At 45.8% G+C, this 21,020-nt stretch overlaps 1 protein-coding gene across 3 annotated transcripts in view; it reads left to right on the top strand.

Moving 5' to 3' along the window:
* RORA (RAR related orphan receptor A) overlaps positions 1–21,020 on the top strand; it is a gene marked incomplete at its 5' end in the record, with an annotated part of 381,112 nt that overhangs the window by 190,392 nt on the left and 169,700 nt on the right. The window lies entirely within an intron of this gene.

The following is a 21,020-nucleotide window of genomic DNA, read 5'->3' as shown; positions in this document are numbered from 1 at the left end:
TATGTAACAGGAGGGGGGGTTGTCTCACCATCTTATTCTAATCTCCCACACGGGGTTGTTGCGAGGGGAGCCTCATATCCTTCCTTAAGCTCCTTGAAGTAATGGTGAAATAAAAGCATAATAAACAAATATTGGTGCATTTGTTATATTAAGATTTGACATATGAATTAATGATGTTGAAGTCTGCTTGAACAACCCCCGCCTCTGCAACTCTTTCACAAAGTGAATTCTTGAGGCAGGACTTCTCTTAGGCCAACAGTACAGTTTCAAGTAAATTCAAAATTAGACACATTTTGCAATTCAGATTTTGAAGTCAAACATTTGATGCCAGTGCTGAGGTTAGGAAATCAAAAATAGAAATTGGTTGGTTTCCTGACTGCTTAAACGAATGGATGGAATAATATAAAATCAATTCAATCGTGTATTGCATGTCAGCCGTCATATAAGGTCAAATTCCAGCCATGTCTGCAAGCACATCAGATGTCAATGTGAAGGCTAAATATCACATATCTAACAAATATTTGCCTCATCAGAGAATTTTGGAGAATAATAATAATCCTTGCAGAGGAGAATTTTGAGAGGCACGTCAATTTCAGTTCTGCTTTCAGTGACCTGTTATTATGAGCTATCTAGGTTTTCAGAAACCAGGATCAAAATTAGCAAAATAATTGAAATTTTGAGGGAAGAAAGGGCACCCCAAATATAGGTGAATATGGGGCTAGCTAATAGTTACTGATTGCAAAAGCCCAAGTCAGGCCTTATCATTTGGCAGAATGAGGCAACCCTTCTATTGGAGGACAAAGCTGTGTGAGCCACGCAGCCTGTCCTGTACCCACATAACCAGCCTGCTTCCAACAGGCTTTGAAGGACTCTACGTTGTTGCCAGTATTGACCGAACTTTTACCTGCCAGCCCTGCAAAAGCCTGCAAGGACATGTCTTACCCCTTTCCTCCAAGCTTCAGCCAGTTTAAGATTTGAAGCCTGTAGTAGACCAAAGCAGAGAGGGTGGGGGGAGAGGAGCTTAGCCTGTCTCTTCCTGCAAACGGAGCCCCTGTCATATTTCTGGAGATGGAAAGCAGGGAAACCATTTTGCTGCTGTCAAAAAGGCATCTAGAAGAAGAACAGGAGCAGCATCCCGCCTGTCAAGCCTGATCGTTGCTCCCTTGCAACCATGTGATGTTTTCTTCCCGACGGCCGCCTGGCAGTCAACTCTCCATCTTGGTCATCAAAAGTCAGAAGTCAAGTGACACGACTGGCGGAAGAACCCAGCGCTCAGAAAAAGGCTGGGAATGTGGCAGAGGGGAAATTGCCTGTGAATCTCTAGCAGAGGAATTTACTGAGCTCAGAGTTGGTGGGTTTCACCCTGGAACACAAGCAAGAACAATATTTAAGGGTGGCAAGGGAAAAGGCAGGCTCCAACCAGACTGTAACCATAGTGATGGGAGAGTATCTTCCACCATACCTGAGGGCAGTGTGGTAGCTTAGGGGACCCAAGGAGAATGGTGGGGGACTGCCCTGCCCCATGGCACCTGCCTTACTCTGCCTAAAGAACATAAAAATATTAGAAGAGTCTGCTGGATCAGGCCAGTTGCCATCTAGTCCAGCAGCCTGTTCTCACAATGGCCAACCAGATGCCTGTGGAAAACCAGCAAGCTGGACATGTGCTCAAGAGTCTCTCTCCGCTCCTGTGGTCTCCAGTGTCAGGCAGCTAGTAGCCTCTGCCTCTGACTGTGGAGCCAGAGCATAGTCGTCAAGGCTAGTAGCCATCAATAGCCTTTCCAGGAATTTGTCCAATACTCTTTTAAAGCCATCCATGTTGGTGGCCATCACTACCTCCTGTGGAAACAAGTTCCATAGTTTAACAATGTACTTCGTGAAGAAGTCCTTTCTTTTGTCTGTCCTGAATCTTCCAACATTCAAGTTCCTTTGATGTTCATGAATTCTAGTGTTATGGTAGAGACCAGTGTTAGAAACTGAGATATGAAAGCTAGGAGCTAAGTGACACTTAAACCTAGGTTATGGGTGTGACAACAGAATGTCTAGGCACGCTTTTTTATAACAAGAATACAAAGCTGAAAATGAATGAACTGCAGCTAAAATATTATGTTCATTTTTCGCATGGTCTAGTCCTTCCCCTGCCCACCCTCTTAATATTCTTAAGATGGTCTTTTTTCCAGTCTTCAGAGAGAAGCTGGAAGTGGGGAGGCAGAAAAAGTTCCTCCTTTCCTTCCACCTGGCAGTTTTAATCTGAAATCTTAGGTGCAGTACTGAGCCCAGAGCTTAGAAGCTACTCACGCTAATGAAATTCCCTGTCGCAAAATGTGCCTAGAACAATGGGAGTTTTGAACGCTTGGTAGGGACAGCTCTGGGATTTGACAGTGATAAGGAGGGAGTAAAGGTCCCCCACGCCTGAACTTACTAAATAAGGGTAAATGTAGGTTGCCAAAAGATGTTTGGGAGCCCTTGGTGATGTCTGGGAGCAAAGAGAGGAGAAGGAACTTGACTCATGGAATGAGCCAATAATTGCACCTGGCCATTGCCTTGCCACATTCATTAGGGAGGCGCCGATGGGCAGCGCACAGCCACATTTTTGAGTTGAATCCTCGCTGATGTCGGCATTCATAAATAATTAATATGACATTTTAAATTGATTTGTTTCCAAATAGAGTTACGCTCAGCGACTGCTCAGCCTTTATAATGAACTCTCTGCACTGTTCAGAGGATGCACTGAAGCTGGAAGTGTCTCACTTCTCTTCCTCCCCTCCTAACACACACACACACACACACACACACACACACACACACACCATCCCCACCTGCATTTCAAGGTGCACAGAAAGGAAGGCATGAAAGAGCAGACCTATCCGGCTCTTCAGAAGCGAACAAAAGCCCAATCATTGTCCTCCTTAATCTCTGGGGAAAGTGATAAGCATCCTGGAGGGCCTGGGGAGGATTTGACCAAGATGCCCTGTGAGGGTCTTGACTTAAGTGAATTTAGAGCGACTGAGTGAGGGAGTGTGAGAACCAATGGGGGCTGGTTGTGTGATTTCCAAATGTCACCGATCATGTTAACTATGAGAGCACCAGGAGCTATTTTAGTGGGAAGGAAGAGGCAGTGAGCAAAAGGCATTTTTGGCTAGGGTGGAAGCCCGTCTCTTTCTCAGCCCTCTTGGAGGGAAGAAAATCTAAAACATTCCAGGATCCACTTTGGATGTCATTATGCGCTGCATATTAACAATGCAGCTGTGCTCTTTCCTCCAACCTCCCCTGAAGGCCTTTGTTGTGCTTTCTTGCTTACAAGGGAGTTGCAGTGCTGGTGACCTCTTGCACTTTGCGGAGCAAAACACTCGTGCCGGAGAGGAAAAGCTGAATGTTCAGCAGTGGCCAGGGAACTGGAAGCAAAAGCAACTCCTCAAAAAGGGGGAGGAGAGTGTTTAGCAATACAGGCAAAGGCCAGGTTCTTCCAAACTAATCCAAGTTTAGTTGTGCAATAAATACACAGCTGTGACTTGGTTGTCATGGCAGAAGTGGTGGGGTCAGAACATCAGGCAGTGCTTTTTAAAATTGGGACATTGTATTTTCCCAGTCATCAGTACTGCTGAAACCAAGGAGACTTAAGGCAGACATGTTTCGCTGGAACTGTGGCTTGGAGGTCCCAGTCAGTCTGGGAGTTGCAATCCAATATATATTGAGGGCACCAGGTTGATGACTGCTGCTTTGGAGCAGTGGTTCCCATAGTTGGTGGTACCAAACCCTGGAGGGGGTGGGATTACCTAGGAGGGTGCTAAGAGGCAAGCAAGGCAGGCAGCGGGCACTGAAGGCGCAAATGACCATCAGACTTTGAAAAACTGGTATCACTGGATCAAGTTCATCCATTCTGTTGACTTAATTAAATTAAATAGTTTTTTAACTGGATTTCGAACAAATTAATTGTTTGTTGCATTTAATTATTACTGTTTTAAATTTCATTATGTTGTTACCTTCCTTAGTGGATTGTGCAGACTGCTATTCTGAATAACGCTTTTTATAGGGTAGGGGCAATATATAAGTTTGGAACCAAGGTGTCAGGATCCTGAAGGAAAGATGGGGAGCCGCTGCTCTAGAGCATAACCAAGGTATAGTCTGAGCACACCGGCTGCAGCCCCCTTGCTGAACCCAAAAGGGTCTGCCCAGTGCCTGGAAAGAGAACAGCCCAGGAATATATGCTGCCTGGAGTTCCATGATGGTGGAAAAGTGCAATACACAAGAGGGAAATGGTGTACCTGGTGCCCTCTAGATATTTCAGACTACAATTCTGATCAGCCCCATGGCTGTCCAAAAACATATGGAGGGAAATAGGTTGGCAGAGCCTGCCATGGTGCCCAGGGAGATTTCTCAAGGAAGAGATGGGAGGCCGGGTCATTCCATCAGGTTCTGCTGACAGTCCAGCACCACCAGGCTCCTCCCTGCATCAGTGATCATCTAACCACAACCCTTCCCTCTGAAGCAAAGAACTTGCATCCAAAATGAAGGGCTGGACCTGGAGGATGGAGCAAGCTTATTTTCTGCTGCTTTGGAGGGGAGAACTTGAACCAGTGGATACAAATGATGAGAAAGGAGATTCCAACTAAACTTCCTGATGGTAATAAAGTTCAACAGTGTTCAACAGTGGAACAGACTCCCTCAGAAGGTGGTGCACCGACTGTCATTGGTGATTTTAAAACAGAGCTTGGGTGTCCATCTGTCAGGGATTCTTTAGCATTGATTTCTGCATTGCAGGGGGTTGGAATAGATGACCTTTGGGATTCCTTCCTATGAAAATCTTGCTAAATTGCCAGAAATCTGGAGTTGAAAGATCAAGCCTTAAGACTGGGGATACACAGAAGTTTTAAGTAAGCTGGAGCTGGTATGATTGAGGACTCACTCCTGTATTTATTCTTTCTCTGCCATCTCTAGCTAAACAGGTGCTGTAGGTTTCCCAACGTCTGACATAGGCTGTGCTGCAGCCGTCAACATCTGTTGATTCCTTACTCCTTGTTTTTCTTCCTTTCTTTTATCCTTCCTTCCTTCCTTCCTTTGCCATATTTGGTGCCATTTCGACTGATTTGCTTTGCAGTCAGTTGCCGTAATGCTTTGTAGCTTCCGTCAGTATGTAAATTAAACCAAGCATAGATAGCTTTGTGCTGCTTAATGTTCAGCTGATAAAAATTAATGTGGTGTGAAATGAGCATTTTATCTGACTGCAGATACAGTGACGGAGTTAATTAGACCAGCAGAGCAAAATGTTATTAAAACATTGGAGGGGCCCTGGTCTCTGAGGGCTGGCCAAGCCTCAGGATCCGGGCGGGGAGGGAGTTGTCGGTGGACAGCAGAGCATCGTGCTAAATCAGCTGAAGCAGTCTCAAAGCAAAGCATCCCGACTACGAAGCGGTGCTGGTTAAGCAATTGGACATGACAGAAGAAGCCAGAGAGTGCTGATGATCATACGCCTTGGGTGCACGGGGGAAGGTTTGAGGCGAGCGAAAGGCTCCTGGCACACCAAGGAAGTGCATCCATCAGCATTAACACATGGTTGGTGGTGTCGTCTTGCCAGTAAGCATTGCCAGTTCTAAAGTTCAGCGTTTGAGCCTAGTTGGGCAATCAAGAGGCCTGAAAGCAGCAGAACATTTAATTTTGAGGAGCTTCTTTTAAAAAGCAAAGTTTCTTCCACGCCTCTAGCACACCCTCCAAGGTGGAGCTGTTCACAGAGGCAGCCAGGTGTTTATAATCTGAGCCCGACATTCCAAGCTAGTGAATGATATCTTCAAAACCGGAAAAAGGCAAGCATAAATGTTGGTCTCTGGGCGAGCGTGGAGGCATGGGGAATGATTACGGCAGGGGTAGGCAACCTAAGGCCCGGGGGCCGGATCCGGCCCAATCGCCTTCTAAATCCACCCTGCGGATGGTCCAGGAATCAGCATGTTTTTACATGAGTAGAATGTGTCCTTTTATTTAAAATGCATCTCTGGGTTATTTGTGGGGCATAGGAATTCGTTCATTTTTTCCCCTCTTTCAAAATATAGTCTGGCCCACCACATGGTCCGAGGGACGGTGGACTGGTCCACGGCTGAAAAAGGTTGCTGACCTGGATTAGAGATTGGGGAGACAGAATTTGTTTGGTTTGATGTTTATTGCAAGCTTACCTAATTCACAGTCCCCAGAATGATTTGGAAGCTGAAGGACGGCTGAACTTCCAAGTTCACCCTTCTCTGAATTTTGCAGTACAACCAAGCAACATGTACACTAATGAGAATATCAGAGGTGATCATGTATAAAAATGCATAGATTAGTGAAAGTGACATTTTTTTAAAAAAAGCATTAGACTGGAGGAAATTGCATGCAAAAATGTGTGCATTCAGAAAAATGTGCCCCAAAATGCTGATGGATTTTCATGAGCATTTTTAAATAGTAGTAGTAGTAGAAGCAGCAGCAGCAGCAGTAATTCAAATTGATGTGGAAATGTATAGATCAAAAAAAGAGAAAATGAAATCACACAGTCTACCAGGATGGGGTTCTTCACCACCCCACTACATCTAGACACTTCCTTTGTATTTAAAGCTATGAGCTTTTAGGGATAGTTGCCTTTGACATGTATCTGGTTGAGAATAAAATTGAACCCCTGAACTAACCAACACTAAAAATGGCTTCATCATTCTCTGACTCCATACCGTAATTCGCAGCATAATCATTGCAGGTTTTATGCCAAATTTGTAATACAAAAAAGGGGGTGCAAACAATATTTGAAGTCCCCATCTGTGCCATGTTCCACGCCAGAGCTCCGACTGCCACTGCTGCTGCCCCAGAGGGCTGCCTGGTTGTTCGGATGATTGCCCCTCTGCCCTTGCCGTCTTCATCGCGGCTTCTGGTCCCTGAGTCCACACCCGCCTCTCTCGCTTGCCTCCACCACCTGTGGCAGCGTATTTGGAGACGGTGGTGGGGTCCTTGTTTCCCACACCCACCCAGCCTCTGGGAGATGGTTCTGCTGGGGGTGGAGGCAGAGGAAGGGGTCACAGAAGGGCAGTGGAGGTGGTTGCTCGCCCACTGCCTCTCCTTCTTGGGCAGCATATCACGGGGTGCAAGCGCAGGCTCCTTATCACCCTTGTCTTGCTCTTTGGGCGAGGTGGAACCAGGGGCATAGGAAGGTCCAGGTGGTACCTGGTGTGGAAAATTTCTTGTCACCCCCCCCCCCCATTGATTTTTTTTTTTTTTTGCCTGCAAAAATAGTGTTACGTTATTTCATATTTTCTTACAAAGGAATGTGGATTAAGGGCCTCTGATAACAAGGAGGTGACTCTGGACAGATACTTAAATCTACAGGATGGATTATGTTTTGGCTCCACTGAATTGAAATTTCAGCCTTCACGACATATGAAAACGGCCAAGTAAACAGTTATTTTCGTGGAGGAGGGTCAAGATATTAACTGATAAGCATGAAAATTCAGATATAGCTATATAATCCCTAGTGTAGTAAGATAAAAAAAAAGGTTTTAATGAACCACCCTAGTAGGGCAGTAATTGTTCCTTTTTGACACCCGCCTCCATGATGGAACCCGGGGCGGACTGCCCCCCGCCTGCCCCCTTCCTACACCCCTGGGTGGAACAGCTCCGCAGTAGTTCCTGGCCATTTGCTGTGAGTTGGCCAAGCCCAGGGAAGCAGCCAAAGCGGCCTGGGAGCTCATGGCCGACACAGTGGGGTACGAGGGGTGCAGGGGCAGCGGTGGCTGGAGGAGGAAAGCAAGGGCCCTGAGGCCTAGCAGAGCCTCAGAAGTTACCCTGCGACGATTATGCGTGAAAGCTTTGAAACCAATTTTTGGGCCAGAAAAATGGGCTGCAGCGATTCTGCGGTGGTGGCGATCATACGGTGAATTACAGTATCCTTCCTCCCACCCACAGCTCCTTCACACCTGAGGGGCATCAGGTAGCTCCCACCCACCAAACTTGCTTATTGTCCACTTACCCAGTTTCCAATAACTTTTTATTGTTATTGTATGACCTTTTGAGTCATATTTTTAATAATAAAGTGGAGTAGGAATGTGAGAAATAAATAATAATGTTCAATGTAACCCTATACACACAAACTTAAAAAATAAGTCCAGGTGAACTTCAGCAGCCTTTACTTCTGAGTAGACATGCATAGTACTGTATTGCACTTTAACACTTCCAGGTCAAACAGACGATGAGGTTAAGCCACAGCAACTTGAAAATACCATCATCATAATCCTCAACAAATGGTATCCAACATTTTCATGAAAATATTATTCAGATTTAAGGATGGACTAGTAAAGAACTGCTGAAGCTGTGTACAAAATAAGAAAAATTCCTTCCAGTAGCACCTTAAAGACCAACTAAGTTAGTTCTTGGTATGAGCTTTCGTGTGCATGCACACGAAAGCTCATACCAAGAACTAACTTAGTTGGTCTTTAAGGTGCTACTGGAAGGAATTTTTCTTATTTTGACTATGGCAGACCAACACGGCTACCTATCTACAACTGAAGCTGTGTAGTTTTACCTTGTGGAAAGTATCTCTTGTAGCTCCAAATTTACTAAATTATATTGCATGTCAGCTCTTAGAATCTGTTAAATATTGACACACCCGTGGCCCCCACAGCTTTTCTGTTACTGTTAAATATTAGCTGTCAGTACTGATCTTGATGGCCACCGCCATACTGTTGGGAGTGAACCCCTAATGTTGTTATCAGAGTTGATGACTATTTACACCTGGTGTAAACAGGAAGCGTCTGCCTTCAAAATTCACAGAGGACAAATTGGGATGGGTGAATTATTTCCAGCTGATGGGTGCTGGTTCCGTCCTGGTGTTGCTCTTTCACTAGAGAGCTAAGCTACTTTATAGGCAGAGCAGCCTTGAGAGGCCAGTCTGTACTTTGAGTTGCTCTCTGGAACAGGCCTACCCCACCATGGTTGGATATGGCAAGAGCTGCCTCTAAGCCTTGAGTGTGTTTATGGTTCAGGTAGGTAGCCTTCTTGATCTGAAGCAGTCGAAATAAAAAAAAATTGTCCAGTAGCACCTTATAGACCAGCTAAGTTTGTTCCAGTATAAGCTGTACCAGAACAAACCTAGTTATTGTGTTTATGGTGTTATTGTTTCATCATGACCCAGGAAGAGCAGCTGATGCTATGTAAAAGTTTGCAGGCTTTATTGCCCATAAAGATCCTTCACAGGGTAAGCCACTAAGGAGCTGCATCGAATACAGCCAGCAATTTTGAAAAGGATGGTTCTTCATAAAGCTTTGATTCATGAACTCATGGTGGGAAGATCTAATTTTGTTTAAAGGCCAGGAGACCAGCAATACGTTCATCTTTGTGTTTTGCCGGACTAGCATATCCTGCTATTGTTTTCCATCTTATAAGGCTTTAGGCTAGAGCCCCAGACCACCCCCACCTGCCACCAGGCATATCCAAGAGTCTGCTTTCCAGCAGAGTCAAATGGTTGGACTTTCCTGGGTTGTACCATTTTAGATGGTGGGGGGCTGCATCTATTAATATCCCCTTCCTCATGGGGGGAGGGGAGCCCTTATGCCTAGAAAAATGTCATCCCCAGTGTTTTCTTCAGTCGTTTTCTAAATGCATGATGTTTCTTAGAATAAGATTCATGCATGCATTTTGAGTGGAGCCAGGGCAGAGAGAGAGACTGCCTGAGGAATGCAATCTTTGCAAATTCCAGGATGAACTGACCTCGTCTGTGCCTCGTAGGCTAATGTGCAGATCAGGTTCTCCACTGGCTCTCACACTTCCCAAATTTTCAGCTCAAAAATCATATCAAAGTTCCTGTTAGGACTTCTGCTTTGAGAGGAAACCTACATTAAGAAACACATCTTTGGAGAGAGAAATACCTTTAAGAATACATATAAATGCAAAATTTCGTTTTAAAAAATGCAGATTAATACCTGCAGTACCCTGCTGCGTGAAAGCTATAACTGCTCTTCTAACAAAGGGATGGTGGCAACCTGTGGTCAGTGAGTAAATTGCCATTGGTCTGATATTGTTCCACTTTTCCCATCAGCCCTTAAGAGGGTGAGGACTTTTGTGTAAGCAGGCATTTGCGTATGTGAAGCTGAGTAAAAAAGTTCATAAAGGAAGGTACTTGGCTTTAAAAGATGCACTTCTATATCCATATTATGGCTTTGGTTGTGGTTTGTTGGTTAACATCACAATGCTACATATTGTCACTTGCATCAACAGTGGCTTCTAGATAAGAGAACACTATAATGAGGATGAGACTGCCTTTTAAATCCTGGTGTTTGCAGATGGAGCAGGTTTGTGAAAATGGGTTCCAATTCTATCACCTTCTTCTACCCATAGTAACTTGGGGTAGACCCAACCACAATCAGAAACACAAGGTTTCCAATGAAAATTGCAGCTCTGTGCTGAGATCCCTCTCTCCCTCCCAAACCCCTGACATCATTAAGCAAAGAATTTCCCCACCACTGTTCACCAATGATTCGCCGTTGGTGGTGGGAGAGGAGTGGATGTGAAAGCCTCAGTTTTGCAGCATCAGGGATGAGATAAGTCAAAGCAGCCAGGGGAGACGCAACACGAGGTTGCCCTTTCTCATGGTGATGTCATGATGGGTTTCTGCTTCTCCCTGTCTACCCACTGCCACAGACACCCAAAGATTCTTGGGCAGGGGACAGAAAGGTGGAACATCTGTGATACGAGGACAGAGGTTCTTCTAGGTGTTACTGAGGTGGGGAACAGATGCAGAGGAGCCAAATGTCTAATGGCCTTTGGCCCAGAGGCTTCCAGGAGAATGGCGATCACAGAGGTTCCCATCAAGGCAGGGGCAATGCATGTGTGTTGGTGGGGTGCCTTTGGGGTTCCCAGCAGGCATGTTCAGCCCAGAAAACAAGAACATGCTGACTCGGCATGCTGCTCACCAAGCCAACTTGAGAAGTATCTTCCTCTCTTCCAGCCGCTTTCCCCTGCATAAAATCCCTGGGGAAGCAAAGCAGAGGGAGGGCTTTGCCTTCCTGCGGCACTTGCAGAGGGCTAGCAGTTTGTGTCTGGAAAAGTGAAGCATACTTAGTGTGATTTAATTTCTATCCCTGCTAATTTATCTTGTTGTCAGTCCCACTCCTTTTCTGAAACAAGGCAATCACTGGCTGTCCTGACCTAGGCTGGAAATGGACATTGGGCTCCTTTCTTGCTGCTCGTCCCTCCGCCACCGCCACCCGCCTCGAGTATAAGCCATGGGGGCTTTTTCAGCATAAAAATGTGCTGAAAAGGCTGGTTTATACTCAAGTATATACGGTAGTTGGTAGAGCGTCAGAACAGGACCTGGGAGACCAGGGTTCAACTCTCTACTCATCCATGGAGCTCACCCTGGGCCAGTGACTGCTCCTCAGCCTAACCTCTGAAAAGCATATTGTCCTCACAGGTTTGTTTTGAGGAGAAAATGGGGAGGGGGCACATGCGCCCCCCCGAGCTCCTTGGAGGAAAGGCAGGATTTAAATATAATTGTAAAATAAAAATATGTCCGTGGTATTGCCTGACAACCACCCTAAGAAAATGAAAAAATCAACACTGTGAGAGATTTTGCTTCCGCTGTGAATTTGAAAAGAAACAACACACTCTTTGTTTTATAAAACAATAGCCCTCTCTCACACACATAAATGTAGGAGCATAATCCTAAATTAACAAGAGCAGGTGAGTCGGGCTCAAAAATCCTTGGAAAGCCAGTTTGGCACACATCCATGCCATTGATCTCTGGATTATCCTCTTTCTCACTAAATGTGTTTCTCGATAATTGTTTCTTACTGAAGGAACAACACCTGCAATATCAGTCAATACAGCTTTGCGGCTTGTGGGGCACACGCCTTGTTTGAGGTGCTCTTGGCCGGAGGCAAAACCTGAGTGCTTACATCAATGGAATCCACACAGCAGCGCCGTTGCATTGACGGCTGGATTAAGCCCCGGTCAATTTATATATTTATACATTATTTTTGCCTGGCAAGAGACGGCACACTTTGGGGAGTGTGGGTTTGCTTTTGTTAGGAGGTGTTAAACCGTTTGCAGTGCTGAGACACTTTTAAGCCTTGCGAGTGAAGCATACACATGTCCAGCAGTGCAGCTCAATAAACTGAGGAGGTGGGGGTCTGCTTGTGCCTTTTTTGAACCCCTGTTGTGTCCACAAGATTATCAGGTAGGCTCCTTCTCCTTCTCTGAGGTGTTTGGAAGGAGCAATCATCCGCTATCTGTATCCAGATTGAACAGGGGAAGCAGGCATTGCGGACAGGATTTTCACACAATCAAAGGATTCTACACACACACACACACACACACACACACCATCACAGTTCCAGCATAAGTTGAGACTGGGTGATAATTGTCAAAGCTCGATAAGATGGCAAATTGCAAATGAAAGGTTATTGATGGGGTGTGTGTGTAATAAACTGGCTCTTTACCAAAACCCATTCCCATCCCCTTTGTGTTCACATCCTCTACTTCAGTACAGTGGTGCCTCGCAAGACGAAATTAATTCGTTCCGCAAGTCTCTTCGTCTTGCGAGTTTTTCGTCTTGCGATGCACGGTTTCCCATAGGAATGCATTGAAAATCAATTAATGCGTTCCTAGGGAAACCGCCTTCAGACCAGGTCCGGGGACAGTCTGTCCCCGGACCTCTTCTGAAGGCTGGGGGGGGGGGACAAGGGCTTTTCTTCCCACCCCCAGCATTTTAAAAAACCCCGGGACAGCGGAGGACTTCTCCGCTGTCCGGGCGATCTTAAAATGCTGGCGGGCGGCATTTTAAAATCGCCCCGGGACAGCGGAGGACTTCTCCGCTGTCCGGGGCGATTTAAAAGCCCCTGGGAAGGCAGGCAGGGGGGACAAAGACTTTCGACCCCCGCCCGCCTTCAGAAGGTGTTCCCGCCCCCCCGCCCCGCTTCAGAGCAGCGTTCCGAAGCCGGGTGGTGGGGGCAGGTGTTCCCGCCCCCTGCCCCGCTTCGGAGCACCGGGAGAAGCGATCTCCCCGCAGCCCCTTGCTTCAAAAGAGGTCCGGGGGCAGCGGGAAGCGCTTCCCGCTGTCCCCGGACCTGGGGCTGTGGGGAGAAGATCGCTTCTCCCCGCCGCCCCTTGCTTCAAAAGAGAAGACCCGCTGCCCCCGGGGCAAGCTTCGTTTTGCGAAGCAAGCCCATAGGGAAATTCGTCTTGCGAGGCAACTCAAAAACGAAAAAACCTTTCGTTTTGCGAGTTTTTCGTCTCGCGAGGCGTTCGTCTTGCGGGGTACCACTGTACTTGGTTTATTGAGAGGCAATGTGGTGTAGTGGCTAGAGTGCTAGAAGTTGAGGTTTGTAATCCCCACCCAGTTGGGCCAGTTGCAGTCTCTCAGCATATGCTACCTCCTAGGGCAGTTGTGAGGATAAAATGGAGAGAGAGAGAGAGAGAGAGAGAGAGAGAGAGAGAGAGAGAGAGAAGCATACGCCACCTTGAGCTCATTATTATTATTCTGTTACCCTTCCAAGTAGTGAGGGTGGTATTCATAGTTCTCTAACCACAATTCTGCATGGTAGACCTAGGCTGAGAGATGGTGCCTGGCTGTGCTGGCTCCAGCTTGGGCGGTGTGTGTGTGTGTTGGTAGGGGTGGGGGTGGGGTGGGACATGGGGAAGGTGCCTTCAAGGGGCCACCATCTCCAAGATGCAGTTGCCTCTTGCCTTCTCTCTTTCTGGGCCTCATCTGCACAACTCTCCCAAGGGAGAGGCTAGACATGAGTAGGCAAACTAAGGCCCGGGGGCCGGATCCGGCCAAATCGCCTTCTAAATCCAGCCCATGAACAGCCTGGGAATCAGCATGTTTTTACATGACTGGAATGTGTCCTTTTATTTAAAATGCATCTCTGGGTTATTTGTCGGGCATAGGAATTCGTTCTTCTTTCCCCCCCAAAAATATAGTCTGGCCCCCCACAAGGTCTGAGGGACAGTAGACCGGCCCCCTGTTGAAAAAGTTTGCTGACCCCTGGGCTAGGAGATGATCAGAAACTCCTGTTTTGCACTGGCTGCCTGCATTTTTCACATCTGTTTTCCGGCCATTCCTTGAGCATCTTTTGCAACTGCAGAGGTGCCCATTTCTGCCCTTCGTCTTCTCCTTTCATCCCTCCCTGCTTTTTGCTGCTTTGGGGGTGAGGTGGGGAGCTGTCTTAAGGCCTCCTGTCTCCCCTTCCATCTCTCCATGTATTCCCCGCCACCCCCACCCTGAGTCTGCTGACTCCCGCATTCCTCTTATACTAAATTATGCCCTGATTTCCACCGCCTAAAGATCTCACAGCTGAAGCATTATTTCTAACCGTATTTTGTATTCCCGCTGCATGCTGTAATCTGGTTTGAGTTTTTATTTTCGGCAGAGCTGCTGATGCCGTGGCAGCTTCTCTTTTCGTGTTTTGATTGGGTCGCAAAGAGCACTCCCTCCACAAACACACACCGCTCCTTCCCCTAATTCTTTTTCTTTTTTACTGCAGGCCTCGGAGCCTTTGCTCTCCAGCTGAAGCAGGAACTTTATTTTTAGGCAGACCTTTTCTCCATCTCCCACCATCCTTTTTTGTAATAAACCTTTCAGCAATAAACTAATAAACCCCAATGGTGAATAATTGGACAATTATTTATTTTATTTTTTAAAATGAAAGATCAAGTGAAAACATGTAGTGGGCCAGCCTTACACAACCTCTAGGCCAGTTGCGACACATAAGTCAGTTGCAGGAAACGGTTCTTGGGAGACCGGTGGTGGGCGGGGCAAGAGGCCAAAGGGGGTGGGGCAATGGGTGTGACTCGGATAGTATATAATTTATATTATTATATAAATGATAATGAAGTCTGCTGTTTGTGAGGGAATCCCCCTGTTGTTTGTTTGCTTAAGCCCTGAGCATTAATTACATTTGTTTGGCAGGTCACAAGTCTGTCCCAGGGTGGCAGTTGTAAATTAAAGTCCTAAATGAGCGAATCCCACAACACGGGTGAATGAGGGCAAGCAGCTCATTCCAAAAGTTGCATAATGGGCCCTTATGAATGTGAATTCTCCTTTTGAATGTTCAGTTGTGGTGGTTGAACAATCAGAAGGCCCACCCCAAAGGGTCCAGTCAGTGCTGTCTGTTACCTGCTAGGTTTTTGATCCAAATCATAACCCCACAGCTTTTCTTCTTTCTTTCATTGGCTACAACTCACCCCTCAACCACCTCAAAAACATGGTAAGCCGGACAACGACCATGCATGCCACCCGCAAGAATTTCACTGATGTTGTCTCTTCCCTTTGATAATTTTTGAAAGCCATTTCTTTTCTCAGATGGGGAGCGGAGGAAAAAAGTGGGAGAAAAATCAGCATTTCACTAATGTGTGTGCGTGCAGTTGGTTGTAATCAATGCCAGTTCCTACTCAGAGTAGACCCACTCAAGCTACTGAGAAATTGGAAGGCTGATTTCAGTAGGGGTCTGCCAAACTCTTACTGTTCTGCTTCTATGTATTCCACGGTCATTGCAGCCTCAGATCTGTATGTGTCTCTCATTATTTACTTTTCCATGTCATTTAAGCTAACAACTTGTTCCAAAATTAGTTAGCTTTGGTCTGATCAAATGAGCACAGTGTATTACTTTTTTAAAAGAGGAAACTGGAGATTGAAACTTTGACTGCTTAGTGCCATTGAAACATCTTACTGTTGTTTTCAAAAGGCCTCCTGCTGTCATTGTGAAATGCCCAGATAGGGAGACTGCTGTGAGACATGTAGGTGATGCTGGCTGACAGATATGTGTGTGTCTTTTGGAAGCATTTGAATGCATCAAAGTCTCCTCTGAGGATGCTCATACGCTAATCTCTGCCTATGTGATATTGAAACTTGAGGATTCTAGCACAGAGCTAGAATCCACCTCTTTGTGGGCTGAACTCCATTCAGTGAGGTTGCACCACTGCTGAGATTGCACACTTTGAAAGTTAAATATATATATTCTCCTTCTGCCTCTTTCCCATCTTGCAAATATCTCTGCATCTATATTTACTATTGCTTTGGTGGGAAGGGGAGAGCAAAAGATTCCTCTGTGTCAAATTCCAGGGTGATAAAAAATGGAAGATGGGAAAAATACCACCTGATTCTTAACAGTGGGGTGGAGAAGGGCTTGCTCTCACACAGAAGAGGAAAAAATTCATGACTAGACAAATTGTATAAGCTTTTCCACTTCACATTGCATGCGACTGTTTTTGAGTTCAGTGTGTGTGTCGCAGTGAGTTCAATCACATTTTAAAGAGAGAAGAATGCCTGCATTGATCTGGTGATGTGCAGTAGATGGAAGTGCAATAAAATTGTGCACAGCAAAGAGAAAGTGGGTAAGGAAAAGTTTCTCCCCCGCTCTCCTGCCAGTAGAACTTGTAGACATCCAGTAAAGCTTAGTGCTGGGAGATGCAGATCAGAGGAAAGAAGCAGATGTTGGGAGATGCAGAACAGAGTTAAACTATGGCACTCACTCCCCAAGGAGGCAATGATGGCTACCGACTTGGTCAGTCCTTCAATAGAGGTTTGGAAAAATTCATGGAGGGGAAAGTTATGAGTGGCTACCAGCCACAATGGCTATTCTGTGCCTCCACAGTTGGATACCAGTCTCTGGAAATCTCAGGAGGGGAGAGGCCGGTCTCATGCCGCAGGCTTTCCTTACCTTCTCACAATGCTTCTGCAAGAGCACAGCTTTCTTTTCCTCTCCCATGCTCTCACTCTTCCCTCCCCCGACTCTCACGGAGGATTCTCCCACCTGCCACCTTCATGTGGGTGCAGCCCTTGGCCCTCCCCAGAAGGGGAGACACCAGAGGAGTAATTCTCTCCCCATCCTGAAGCACACCTTCTAGGTGGGTCGAGTCCAGTTTGCCTTCTTCCATGCAGCACCCCCAAGTAACAGTCTCTTAAAAACCCAATTGCTCTCTTTTGTTTCCTTAATAAGCCAGCTGTTGGCACCTCTGTCAAGGGTGCCCTCCTGCTGCATGTCTCTGTCACAGCCCACTTATAATGCTTTTAATAAAATAATACCTATAATATGTATAATACAGTCAGTATATCAAGCATATTTATTAATTCATTTAGTTTAAACAGACTGCAGGATTCAGCTTTTTGTGGTTAACTCCCAGAGCAAATAAAAAACTTGTGGTACAGCTAAACTGGCCTGCTGGGCTAAGTGGTTGCTGACCACAGCAGTACAATTCTGCCTGCAGGATAAGTAAACTGATAAGCAAACCCTTACTTTTTTTTCCTTTTTAAAAAGACTCATTATTTCAAAATAGGTCTACACACAAATCTGAATATGGTACACAGAGCTCATAGCAAGACTCCAAAAGAGGGAAACAAAAGGCCCAGAGGTAGTAATGATCAGCTTTCCTGATAATGCTCCTTGGAATAAAGATTCCATCACTGCATTAAATGGAGGGTACTTTACCTGGAAATCATTATAATGCTGCTTTCTTTCTCTGACTCAAATTAAATTTGTTATTTTAGCCAATTTAGCCGCATGCTACATTTTCAGCACTCAGTCTCCAGCTGTTGAAAGTTTGGGCAATTTTCCTCAGGTCCCTAATTCTATCCGAGCTGCCGTCAACAGATTTCCTATTAATTCCATCTCTGACTTCCCCACCTAGGCCTTCAACCAGCAGAACAAAATTACAAGAGGATCGAAAGATAATTGGTATCTTGACTTGTCACAAATGATATTTAAACGAGCTTTCCAATATTCTAATAGTCCTTTATCCTCTGTCACCAACAGTGGATAAAATCTGTGAAGGCAGCAAAACTCCATCTCCAACTGTTCTCTGAAGATGTATGTGGTAGATCTTCTCTCCCCCCCTGCCCCCCCATACAGCCCAGACCTGATTTTGATCTCTGTTGGCCAATGAAGTACAGCCTTTAATTAGGTGTCTGTTCTTACGAGAGGAAATTTAAATGCCTTTGACCTTTTCAGTATGAGAAGCAATCCTATCAAACAAAACTTGAACATTTCTTAAAACTGGGAAGCCATTTCATTCTTTTTTTTTTGTCCAAGCATCTTCCATGGAGTCCTTTTTTGTGTCAGAGTAGATCCAGACACATCTGTGCACGATTCTGCGTCTGCTTCACCCATGGCTGGCTTGCACAGAGGATCAAACACAGAGAGATGGGTAGAGATGGTTTAGTCACCTCCAGACAAAACGCATGTAGGCGGCAATCCTCTAGTTCCTAGAAGGACATTCCAGAGGGTTCCTCAGATGCTCCTCAAGGGCAAAGAAACAGGTCTAGCCTTGGAGGGTGAGATCCAGCCTCCTCTGGCAGGCTGTGGAAAGGTTTGGAGGTCTTTTAAAAAATGAAACTAGTGGCTTGGGGTGGCCCACCAAGGGCCCATCTAAAGTACAGGCACGTCCAAACTGAGCATCATTCCCTACAACCAGCAAGGTTTGCAAATGGTGTCCCATTTCACAGATACAGTTGAGCGCTATCTGGTGAGCAAAATATCAGCCTCATTAAAAAGTCATTTGTATCCCCCCCCTTTACAAAAAGGGGCTTACACACAATCCATATAATTCAACTCCTTTACAAAAATTACTACCTCCAAAGAACAAAGAAGTTTTTGAGGAAATGGCTGGTGCTGTGATGGTTTTATTGTAGTTTTCTATGGCTTTAATCATATTATTTTAATTTTATTGGTGTTTAATTACATTTTAATTATTGTTTTTCTATATTATTAGCTTTTTCTGTTTTATCTGTGAACACCGCCATGAGTCCCAGACTGGGGAAAAGGCGGGATAAAAGTAAATATAATATTCACTAAAACAAACTAAAAGGATAATCAACGGTACTTTGATCAAACAGCAGTTTAAAACTGCAGCAGAATGTATAACAGAAGCCAAGGATGCCATGAAAGAGTAGGCAGCAAGGCAGGGAGCCAGGCACCCAGCTTTTGGGAGGCTGATCAACACCCCTGGGTACAATCCAGAAGAGCCTTTCCTGGGTCTTATTCACCCACTTCATCACAGATAGTAGAAGGTTCACCTGGAGAGCCTCTGAACTGGAATGAAGAGCGATGGCTCCAGCTTTGGGAGCCATGTGGGCCAGGCACCATCTACAGGCCTCCCTCCCTCACTGAGGTTATCCCTTTGCTTCAGGAGGTCCAGGGGGCTCTTGTCCATGGCTTGGGGGTGGTCCTCTGCAGCTGCCACATCACACCAGTCCTGGGAAGGAAACGCACAAACAGGCTCATATAGGTTGCAGTTATTCCCCAAGTATTCTGGCCCCTCTGAAGGCCAAGGCTTTGAGGTGAGCACGGAAGCAGACTGGGAATCAGGGAAGCTGATGAAGGGATAGCGCAATGTGTAGGGTCAGCTCTCATCCGAACCCTTGCAGCTGCATTCTAGACTAATTTGAGCTTCCAGGCTTTCTTCAATGGCAGTTCCATATAAAGCCCATTACAGTTATCTGTTCAATGATGTTGCATGCAAGTGCAAATCAGTCTCTTCCTCTTGAGTTTTGTTCCCTGGGCATCTTTATGGTGACTCTTTAATTAGGATGCTCTACTTGTTTACAGGTTGCTCCCTCATAGCTACTCCCTCCATCCCTCCATTTCTGTTGAAATCTCTTTTTTCTTCCTATTAATGTGTGTGTGTGTGTGTGTGTGTGTGTGTGTGTGTGTGTGTGTGAGAGAGAGAGAGAGAGAGAGAGAGAGAGAGAGAGAGAGAGAGAGAGATATCTACATATAAGAAAAGTTTCAAGGAAATTGCTAGAGGCAAGGAAGGAAAAGTGAACTTGGTAGTGGCACAAGCTCATCTTTCCCAGGGAGACAAAGCTAAATTAGTTCCGAGATTCTTCCCTTCGCTGGTGGCATAATAAGAGACCCTCTTAGCAATTCAGCATTTGCAACAGGGAGAGCAAAAATCTGATGGGGTGGCAGGATTGGGGGGGGGGGCGGAGATACTATGGAACAACTAAGCACTGCGTTGTTTCCTGTATAGAAGGGAAAACTGCCTCTATTCAGGTGTCCTGAAGTGAAGTGCTTGCTCTGGGCATGCCAGTTCCCCACACAATTCAGACCCCTGCCCACAGGGAGACAAAATGGCTGAAACATGCTCCTGTCTACTTCAGACCTCCCCCCCCAAAAATGGATTTAGGGCAGTATGGGCAGCTCCCCCGCACAGGGCGCTGAGCCAAGGGGGTGCAAAATTGAGACAATCCATTTGGGGATGCCAAATTTGGCTTTGCACAGGGCGCCATATTACTAAAGATGACCAAAGTCCACCCCTTTTCCCTCTCCAAGGCATAGAGTGTACCAACGGGTGCTCAACAGGGAGTGTGGCCCTGCCTCTCACCTGATGGGACAGGTCCAGAAGTCATTACAGCAGGGCTTATCGGGCTTATACTGCCTTAGGAGATGTAGGGAGCATTAGTATGACATAGTGAACATAATTATATTATTATTATTATCATTATCATTATTATTATTATTATTATTATTATTATTATTATTATTATTATTATTACCCCGATCATCTGGTTGGGTTTCCCCAGCCACAAATGCTGGTATCTGACTCACCTGAAAGATCTGTGGTTCAAATCACAGAGCCATTGGATGTATTCCCCATCCCCGTCTAGTGGCAGTTCTATGCCTGAAAAATGGTTTTAGTAGTTTAATTGTTTGCTTCGGTTGATGGATATCTCCTTTAGCTTTCAATCCCAAAGGATCCCCAAGATGGCTTACATTAAAACAGCAAAGTTCAGTCTCACTGTCTGTCTGTCTCTCTCTCTCTCTCTCTCTCTCTCTCTCTCTCTCTCTCTCTCTCTCTCTCACACACACACACACACACACACACAAATACCAAATTAAAGCAGAAAACTAAAACTACTAATCAATATCCAGTAGAGAGAGTACAGAAATGCCAAGCTAACTATATCAGCAATTGGCTAGCCACTTTTAGGCATTTTTAAAAAAGCATTTCCCCAAAGTCAGGACATAGGCTTCTTTCAGCAGGGAGTTCCATAGAATCATAGAATTGTGGAGTTGGAAGGG

The sequence above is a fragment of the Podarcis bocagei genome (assembly GCF_964188305.1).
Source record: "Podarcis bocagei genome assembly, chromosome: 14".
NCBI lineage: Eukaryota > Metazoa > Chordata > Lepidosauria > Squamata > Lacertidae > Podarcis > Podarcis bocagei.
Note: the sequence above shows the minus strand (reverse complement) of the source record. Positions and strands in the feature narration are given on the sequence as shown.